Source organism: Belonocnema kinseyi, chromosome 7 (genome assembly GCF_010883055.1).
Source record: "Belonocnema kinseyi isolate 2016_QV_RU_SX_M_011 chromosome 7, B_treatae_v1, whole genome shotgun sequence".
NCBI lineage: Eukaryota > Metazoa > Arthropoda > Insecta > Hymenoptera > Cynipidae > Belonocnema > Belonocnema kinseyi.
The window spans coordinates 944,055-954,623 of NC_046663.1; the positions used below are offsets into that span (position 1 = coordinate 944,055).

The 10,569-nt window shown below is 22.4% G+C and overlaps 1 protein-coding gene across 1 annotated transcript in view; it reads left to right on the forward strand.

Moving 5' to 3' along the window:
• The first annotated feature begins 399 nt into the window (after positions 1-399).
• Positions 400-10,569, forward strand: part of LOC117177105 (myosin regulatory light chain sqh) — a 25,577-nt gene continuing 15,407 nt past the window's right edge. Inside the window, exon 1 of the mRNA XM_033367595.1 lies at positions 400-538. The gene's annotated coding sequence lies outside the window, so the exon portion shown is untranslated. The remainder of the gene's footprint in view (positions 539-10,569) is intronic.

Below are 10,569 nucleotides of genomic sequence, written 5' to 3' on the forward strand. Positions count from 1 at the left end.
AAAGCAAAAAGACGAATTTTCTACCATACAATTTAATTTTCAACTCTAAAATATGAGTTTTCAACAAAAAATTGCAAACTTGATCAAAAAGTTGATTTTTCAAGTAATGTTGTGAATCTTGAACCAAAAAAAGTGAATTTTTCTTAAAAAATATTTGCATTATATGTATTTTGTTCTAGTTTAAAATTTTCTATTTAAACCCAACAATCTTTAAATTTAAATATTTCATATTGGAGTAAAAAATTGTATATAAAAACGCATTAGTTTCACAATTTCACTTTTACCGTGACCTTATTTCCTCAAAATGACTCATCTCACGGCTAAACTAAATACGGTCATGGATTTCAAAGAGAAGACGAGTTTTTTAAATGTCCCGCCAGATAGCGTCCAGATCGCTCAGCGGCGGTTCACGAATGGCGATGAATCAGTCAATGACTGGCTGGAGAACCTGGAGTTTGCCACAGTAGTTTCCGTCCGTTCGTCCAATTTCCAACTTTCTCAGCTCTATTTTCTGCCTATTTTCTCAAATTTTTAAACCGTAAGTATTATTTTTTGTAAAAATATTCTTCTAAACCCGTTCAAATCGATTTTAAAAGTCGAGTTGACAGCAGATTCCGTTCCATAAATTCATGACGGCCATTGTTACACTCCCAGTGAGTCCAAAAGAAAGACCTCAACCTTCTGGAATCTGGAGTTAAAATCTCGTTATTTTTTTCATCTCCACGAGTTTTATTATTATTTTTTTTTCGAATTTTTCGGGATCGGGGGAGTAGAAAATTCCTAGGTGGAAGAAATTTGATAAGTTGGGTTAGTGCTCGGACGACGAAAGTGACGTGACATTTGGAAAGTAAACAAGGCGCGTACTTGTTACGAATCGATTCATCATTTAAGAGGAATTTCTTGGTTTCTTCTGATTGCTTTAAATTCGATGTCTCATGTTTGATGTGAAATTGTGCTCGTGACGTGTCGCGCTCATTTGTGCTGATATCTGCAGTTTACATTTTTACTCATTAAAATCGGAATTATTTATATTGCTTTGAAAAATCGCTCACTAAATTTATCATAACCTTGGGTAAATACAGAATTTTTTTACAAATTTGATCAATATTCAGAGAACGGATATATTTCTGAATTACGTCAATGGCTCAAAACCTTTTGGAAAAATTTCTTTCTGGCCCAAAAGTAAAATATAAGCGAAGGAAGACAAAAATATGCCCCCCCCCCCCCCCAATATGTTACAGTAGTAAAATATTTATAGAAAAAATAGAAAACGATTTTTAATGTTTATAAACTTATCTAGGAATATAGATTTTTTCAATTGTTTTTGTTTTTAAATTAAAATAATTTTAGAGACTTGAAACATAAAAAAACAGGTATGTATTTTTTAGTAACAATATTTTGATTATTATATTTTTAATGTATAAATAATATTTTCAAACGTTTCTTGTAATTGTTTAAATTCGGGAATTTTCCAATTTGTGAACTTTTTTATTCTGGATATTTTATTATCAGGACATTTTTATTTTGGTAATTCTTTTTTATTCGGAGATTTTATAATTAGATGATTTTCCAATTTGGGAGTTAATTTTATTTGAGCATTTTATAATTCAGGAATTTTCCGATTCGGGAATTTCCAAATTGGGAAATTTTTTTATTCGGTAATTTCTGTTCGAGAATTTTTCTTTTCCTGGAATTTAGGCATTTCTATTCGAAAATTTGGCTATTCGTAAATTTTTCAATTTGGAAAATTTTTTGTTCGAGATTTTATAATTCGGGAAATCAATTGTTTTAACTGAAAATTTAATATTTCACCATTTTAGTTAAAATTTGACGTTTTGTATTGAAAATTCGTCTGTTTTCTTCGTAAATTAATCGCCTTGGTTGTAAATTAAACTATTTTGATAGAAAACTCATTTTTTTAAAATAAAAAATGCATCTTATGGTTACAAATTAATCTGTTTTGTTTAAGAATTAAACTATTCCTTAAAAAATTCGTATTTTATGAACGAATTAGATTATTTCAGTTTTAAAGTCACATATTTTTTAATGGATGCATTAATTATTATATTTTTTGATAAATACTTTGATGTTAATTATTTTTTTCTACTGGTCTAAAATCAATGTTTTTAAATATTTATTCTTATTTCTAGAGTGTTGAAAAATTGCCAACTTGGAAATTTAATTAATCCAGTTGAATATTCCATAATTTTAGTTTAAAATTTACATTTTTTGTTTAAAATTAATCTTTTTTGGTTATAAATTAACCTTCTTTGATTAATAAAGTAACTGTTTTGTAGAAAATTCGTTTTTACGGTCAAATTATTATTTTTTTTTAATTTTAAAATAATCTTTTTGTAGATGTATCCGTTATTAAGTGCGTTGCGGGTGTTTGATACCCGAAGAAATTTTCAAACTCTTATAAACCATACTTAATTCGAAAAAATTCAGTATGTGTCGCCATCTAGTTTTAGTTGAAGACACTAACTGTGATTAAAGTCGTAAAAAAAAATTGTGGGATGTAAATAAATCTCTTTTGAAAGCACCCATGTTGCAATATTTTTATTTTGTGAAAGTATACTATTTCAAAAGCATTGTCATAAATTTTCAGGTTAAAATAATAAAAATTGCGTGAAGTATGCATTTTTAAGTAAAAAACTAATTTTTTTTACTTTTTTTCAATAATTTTTTTAACAAACTAAAAATAAATAAATGGCGATAAAATCAACTCTACCTAATAAAAGATACCTTAAACTATATCGGATAATTTTATTGTGACAAAATATTCAATAGGAGTTAAACAATACATGATTAAATACGCTGGGGTATATTACACCCACGATGCACTTTGCCGTGATTTTTACCATCATTTCAGTTGAAAATTTAATTATTTGACTGAAAAGTCTTTTTTTTTTGTTCATAGATAATTTTTTAATTAATCCAGTTGAATTTTCTATTATTTTAATAGAAAAAATGGAAATTCTGTCGAAAATTTATCTGTTGATTGAAAATTAATCTTTTTCGGTTAAAAATGCATCTGTTTGTTTGAAAATTCATCGGTATTGCCTAAGAATTGAACTATTTTGTAGAAAAGTCGTTTTTTTATGGTCAAATTCGATCATTTTTTATTCAAATTACTTTTTTTAACGTAAATGTATCCACTATTAGAGTTTGTTAAAAATTCATTTTTTTTTATTTGAATTGTTTTTTATTTAAAATAAAAATATTTTTCGTTTAAAATATCAATTATTACACTCTTTCTGGACAATTCATATTTTGTTGTTGTTGAAAATTCATATTTTTTTAGTAAAAAATTAATCTTTTTCATTAATAGTTAAACTATTTTGTTAAAAATCTCCTGATTTTCCCATTATTGAAAGATTAATTTTGTAAATGTGCACTGCAGTTCAATTTAAAAAAAAATGTATATATAATAATAAAAATATAAAATTTAATAATTTAAACAAATGATAGTTTATTAATCAATTATATGTTTAAATGTTAATAAAAACTTTTTATAATTGTGGATTATATTTTTAAAAAGAAAATACAATGTTTCCCTTGTAAACGTGACTGTCAGCGCATCATCGCGACTCTGATGTCTCGTTAATTGCCATTTAATCTTTAGAGCCATCATTATTTTTATCCTCTTTTTTCTCTTGTATCTCAATTTCCTGCCTTAATTTTCCTAAAATAAGTCTGTTCTAATAAAACGCTTGGCAACTGCCCGTTAAGGAGGTTCTCTACTTTAAAAAAAAAAAACAAGTTAAAAAAAGCGCTGTCAAAAATTATTTATAAAATCGAGGAAAATATTTTTATTGCGCTGAATGCGCACTTTGTCAAATAATTTTTAAAAAATACTTTAAACTTAAATTGTTTCTTTAATAATAGTTATTTATCGAAAATACCGTTACTCTACTTTTCCAGTTAAATATTATTCCCTCATTTTTGTCGAAAATTCATTTTTTTTTTATTGAACATTAGTTTTTTCACCTGAAAATATATTTATTCAATTTTTGGTTGACAATTTCTCTTTTTTCTTAGATTGAAATTCATATTTTTCGGTAGAAATTTATCTTTCTGATTAAAATGTTATTTAAAAATAAAGAACCAACAATTTTAAATTAAGGAAAGCAAATTTTGTACAAAACAGTCGGATTTTTAACAACAAAATAAGCTTTGTAGTTGAATTTTTACTGAAAAACATCAATTTTAAACCAGAAATGGAAGCTAAATTTTCAGTAGAGAAAAATTAATTTTTCAACAGAAAAGACGAATTTTTAACTAAAAAATTGCTATGTTAAATTTTCTTATAAAAAAAAAAATTGATTGAGAAATGCAAATTTTGTACAAAACAGTCGGATTTTTAACAACAAAATAAGCTTTGTAGTTGAATTTTTACTGAAAAACATCAATTTTAAACCAGAAATGGAAGCTAAATTTTCAGTAGAGAAAAATTAATTTTTCAACAGAAAAGACGAATTTTTAACTAAAAAATTGCTATGTTAAATTTTCTTTAAAAAAAAAAAGCAATTTCCAATTGAGAAATGAAAATTTTTGACAAAAGAGTCGGATTTTCACACCAAAAATATGAAATTTCAAACAAAAATTAATTGTATTTTTAATAAAAAAAAATGTATTTTTTACAAAAAAAAAAGAATTTTCTACCAAAAAATGGAGTAGTTAAATATTCATTTAGAAAAATTTCAATTAACAAAAGCAAATTTGATACAACACAGTCGGATTTTCAACACAAAGTAATGATTTTTCGACAGAAAATTTGAATTTTCGACCAAATCGTTCAATTTTAAATTAAAAAAAGACAAATGTTCATAGTTGAATTCTCAACTTAAAAACACCAATTCTCACAAAAAATGTAGTAAATTAAATTTCAAATAAAAATGACAATATTTTGACGAAATAGTTCAACTTTGAACTTAAAAATATAAATTTTCAATCACAAATAGAATGTCACATAAATTTTCAATTGAAAAAAATTAATTTTCCAACAATCTGATAATTTTTTTTTAACTAAAATGATGAATCTTTAATTGGAATCTTTGAATTTTAAACAAAAGCTGTGGATTTTCAACTAAAATCATCAATTTTCACTAAAAATTGAACGTTTAAATTTTTAGTCGAAAAAATTAATTTTATATCGAAATAGATGATTTAAACAAAATTAATTTTCAACGAAATACTTAAATTTTCAACTAAAAACGACAAAATTTTATAGTTAAATTTCGAACTCAAGAAAATTAATGTAAAATAAAAAATGCAGCAACTCAGTTTTAAGTCGAAAAAATTTATTTTCTGTCTAAACAAATTTATTTTCAACAAAAAAAAAGACAACATTTGTACCAAATAGTTGAATTTTAAACTTGAAAGGATAAATTTTCAACCAAACTGGAATTGTTGAGTTAAATTTCCAGTTAAAAAAATTAATCTTCCAAAAAAATGATAAATTTTTTAAAATTAAAATGATGAATTTTCAACTAAAATGATTAATCTTTACCTGGAATTGTCGAATTTGTAACAAAAACCAAATTATTTTTTACCAAAAATACGATTTTCAACAAACGAAAAATTAATTTTGAACGAAATAGTTGAATTTTTAACTTGAAAAGACAATTTGTCATAGTTGAATTCTCAAGTTAAAAATATTAATTTGCAACCAAAAATGGAATAGCTAAATTCTCCGTCGAAAAAAATTAATTTTTTCCAAAAAAACCACGATTTTCAAACAAACTAATTTTCAACGAAATAATTACATTTTTAACTAAAAGGTACAGTTTATAGTTGAACTTTGAACTTTAAAAGATAAATTTTCAATCGAAAAAAATTTTTTTCAAACGAACTTCAAAATTAAAAAGATATCCTTTTTACGACAATTTTAAGCAAGTTTTTATTAGAAAATTCGATTTTAAGGTTTGAATTTCCTACCGTTACTTATTGTAAAATAAATATAGACAGATTTAGAAAATAAAGAACCTTTTTCCTCATAAAATTTTTTTTCCGATTTTATTTTTAAACCGTAAATAAATTTCATAAAATTAAAAATTTAATTACATTTATTAAATATAAATATAGTAAAAAAAAAAAACAATAATGGCCCTGGACTAAAAATGAAACTAAATTACTAGTTCGAAAATATTGGTTAACCATTATTAATCAAACTATTTTGTAAAATTTTAAATATTTAAATTTGGCCCCTAATCATTTCATGTATTATATATAATTTAGATTCATTTTTAGTCCAGGGCCATTGTTGTTTTTTCTTTACTATATTTATATTTTATAGATGTAATTAAATCTCCAATTTTTATATTCATGAAATTTATTTACGGCTTAAAAATAAAATCTGACAAATTGTTTATGAGGGAAAAGGTTCTGTATTTTTTAAATCTGTTTATATTTATTTCATAATAAGTAACAGTAGGAAATTCAAACCTTAAAATAGGATTTTCTGATAAAAAACTTCCTTTAAATTGTCGTAAAAAGGATACCTTTTTAACTTTGAAATTTCTTAGGAGAAAATTATTGTTTAAATTTGAATTATAGGACCACACAATCATTTTTTTAATATAAAAATATTTACTCAGCGTTGTTATATTTTATAATAAAATACATATAGTTTGATATTTCAATTTTTTTTATTTTAAATTTTCTGTATTTTGTTGAAAATTCGTCTTTTTTAGAGATTAACCTTCTTTGTTTTTTGATAAAAAATGGATAGTTTTTTGTCTGAAAATTTAATTATTTCATTTTTGGTTAAAAATTAATCATTTTAAGTTGAAAATTCAACTATTTGGTTAAAATTTCGGCTTTTAAGTTGAAGATTCATTTGCTAGGTTGAGAAATCTATTTATTTGATTAGTTTTGAAAAATTATATATATTTTTTTCAAATGAAAGTAGAACTCTTCTATTTTCGATTGAAAATTCATCTTTTTAAGTTCAAAGTTCTACTATCAAAAATTTGTTATTTTTATTTTAAAATTTAACTATTTCGTTGAAAGATAATTTTTTTTTAAATGGTGTTTTTTTTTGTAAAAAATTAATTTTTTTTGACAGAGAATTTAACTATTCCATTTTTGGTTGAAAATTCAACTATTTTTATGAAAATTAAATGTTTGTTGTTTTTCAAAATCATCTTAATTGGTAAAAAAATAATTTTCTGTTGAAAATTCGACAAATCCAGGTAAAGATCGATTATTTTAGTTGAAAATTCACAGCTTTTGTTTAAAATTCAATTATTCCAATTAAAGATTCATCATTTTAGTTAAAAAATGTATCAGATTGTTGGAAAATTAATTTTTTTTCAATTGAAAATTTATGTAACATTCCATTTTTTGTGCAAATTTATCTTCTTAAGTTCAAAGTTGAACTATTTCGTTAAAATGTTGTCCTTTTTAATTGAAAATTAATTTGTTTCCTTGTAAAATTATTTTTTCTCGACTGAAAATCGAACTATTCCATTTTTTATTAAGAATTGATTTTTTTTAAGTTTCAAATTTAACTATACAAATTTGTCGTTTTTAGTTGAAAATTTAACCATTTCCTTGAAAGTTGTTTTTTAATCGTCATTTTTGGTAAAAATTAATTTTTTCGACTGAAAATTTAACTGTTACATTTTTGGTGAAAATTGGTGTTTTCATGTTGAAAATTCAACTATGAGCATTTGTCTTTTTTAATTTAAAATTAAACGATTTGGTCGAGAATTCAAATTTTTTGTTGAAAATTCCTATTGCTGTGTTGAAGATCCGACTGTTAAGTACCAAATTTGCTTTTCTTATTTGAAAATTATTGTTTTTTTTTGGTTTTTTTTTAAGACAATTTAACTTCCATTTTTTAGTTAAAATTCCTCTTTTCTGTTAAAAAGTTCATTTTCCTCTACTGAAAATATAACTGTAATTTTTTGTTTTTCTATTGAAAATTCAAATAAAAAAATTATTTTGTTGTTGTTGAAAATTCTACTGTTTTGTACAAAATTTGCTTTCCTTGTTTGAAAATTTTTTAACATAAAAATTTAACTATTCTCTTTTTTGCTTTAAAATTCGTGTCTTTTTTTGTAAAAAAAATAATTTTTTAGATAAAATACAACAGTTTTGTAGAAAATTTATTTTTTTGTTTTGAAAATTCAACAATTTGGTTGAAAATCTGTCTTTTTTGTACAAAATTTGCTTTTCTTATTTGAAAATTGTTTTTTTGATAATGAAAATTTAATTCTTCCATTTTTTGATTAAAAATCCATCTTTTCTGGTAAAAAAATTAATTTTTTTTTCTACTGAAAATTTAAATTCCATTTTTGTTTTAAAATTTATGTTGTTTAGTTAAAAATTTAACTATAAACATTAATGTTCTTTGTTGAAAATTCGACTGTTTTGTAGAAAATTTTCTTTTGTTAATTGAAGTTTTTTCAATGAAAATTTAACTATTTCATTTTTTGGTAAAAAATTCGTATGTTTTGGTAGAAAATACATTTTTTGGTTAAAAATACAATTAATTTTGTTTTGAAAATTCATATTTTTGTTTTGAAAACCCTACAGTTTTGTACAAAATTTGCTTTTATTAAAAAGCAAATTTAACCATTTTAATTGTTAGGTTAAAATTCATCTTTTCTGTTAAAAAGTTAATTTTTTTCGATTGAAAATTTAACTTCCATTTTTGGTTTAAAATGGATGTTCTTCAGTTGAAAATCAAACTATAAAAATTAATTTTTTGGTTGTAAATCCGACTGTTTTGTACAAAATTTGCTTTTCTTATTTGAAAATTGTTTTTTTTTTATAATAAAAATTTAATTATTCCATTTTTTAAAATAAAAATCCATCTTTTCTGGTAAAAAATTAATTTTTTTTCCATGGAAATTTAATTTCCATATTTGGTTTTATATTGATGTTTTTCGGTTGAAAATTCAACTATAAAAATTAATTATTTTTTTCTTGAAAATCTGACTGTTTTCTACCAAATTTTCCTTTGTTATTTGAAATTTTTAAAATGAAAACTTAATTATTCCATTTTTTGTTAAAATATTCGTGTTTTGTAATATAAAATACATTTTTTGTTTGTTAAAAATGCAATTAATTCCTTGTTTGAAAATTCATACTGCTGTTTTGAAGATTCAAATATTTTGTACCAAATTTGCTTTTCTTATTTGAAAATTGTTTTTTTTTTTTTTAAAGAAAATTTAACTTCCATTTTTTTGTTAAAAATTCGTCTTTTCTGTTTAAAAATTAATTTTTCTCTACTGAAAATATAACTGTAATTTTTTGTTTTTTAGTTGAAAATTCAAATATAAAAATTATTTTGTTGTTTTTGAAAATCCTACAGTTTTGTATAAAATTTGCTTTTCTCAATCGAAAATTGCTTTTATTAAAAAGCAAATTTAACCATTTTAATTGTTAGGTTAAAATTCATCTTTTCTGTTAAAAAGTTAATTTTTTTCTATTGAAAATTTAACTTCCATTTTTGGTTTAAAATGGATGTTTTTCAGTTGAAAATCAAACTATAAATATTAATTTTTTGGTTGAAGATCCGACTGTTTTGTACCAAATTTGCTTTTCTTATTTGAAAATTGTTTCTCTTTTTTTTTTTGATAATGAAAATTTTATTATTCCATTTTTTTAATTAAAAATCCATCTTTTTTGGTAAAAAATTAATTTTTTTAATAATGAAAATTTAAATTCCATTTTTTGTTTAAAATTTATGTTATTTAGTTAAAAATTCAACTATAAACATTAATGTTTTTTGTTGAAAATCCGACTGTTTTGTACAACATTTTCTTATGTTAATTGAAATTTTTTTCAATGAAAACTTAACTATTCCAGTTTTTGTTAAAATATTCGTGTTCTTTGGTAGAAATTACATTTTTTTTTTGTTAAAAATGCAATTTATTCCTTTTTTGAAAATTCATACTGCTGTTTTGAAGATTCAAATATTTTGTACCAAATTTGCTTTTCTTATTTGAAAATTGTTTTTTTTTTTTAAAGAAAATTTAACTTCCATTTTTTTGTTAAAAATTCGTCTTTTCTGTTTAAAAATTAATTTTTCTCTACTGAAAATATAACTGTAATTTTTTGTTTTTTAGTTGAAAATTCAAATATAAAAATTATTTTGTTGTTTTTGAAAATCCGACTGTTTTGTGAAAAATTTGCTTTCCTTGATTGAATTTTTTTTCAATGAAAATTTAACTATTCTCTGTTTTGCTTTAAAAATAGTGTTTTTTTGTGAAAAATAAATTTTTTTATAAATAGCAACAGTTTTGTATAAAATTTATTTTTTGCTTTCATAATTCAACAATTTGGTCGAAAACTTAGTTTTTTGTTGAAAATTAAAATTTTTTGTTGAAAACATGACTGTTTGGTACAAAATTTACTTTTCTTATTTGAAAATTGTTTTTTTTTTTTTTATAATGAAAATTTAATTAATACAATTTCTTGAATAAAAATCCATCTTTTTGGTAAAAAATTAATTTTTTTTTCTACTGATAATTCAACTTCTATTTTTGGTTTAAAATCGGTGTTTTTAACTTGAAATTTCAACTGTCAAAAATTAATTTTTATCTTGAAAATCGT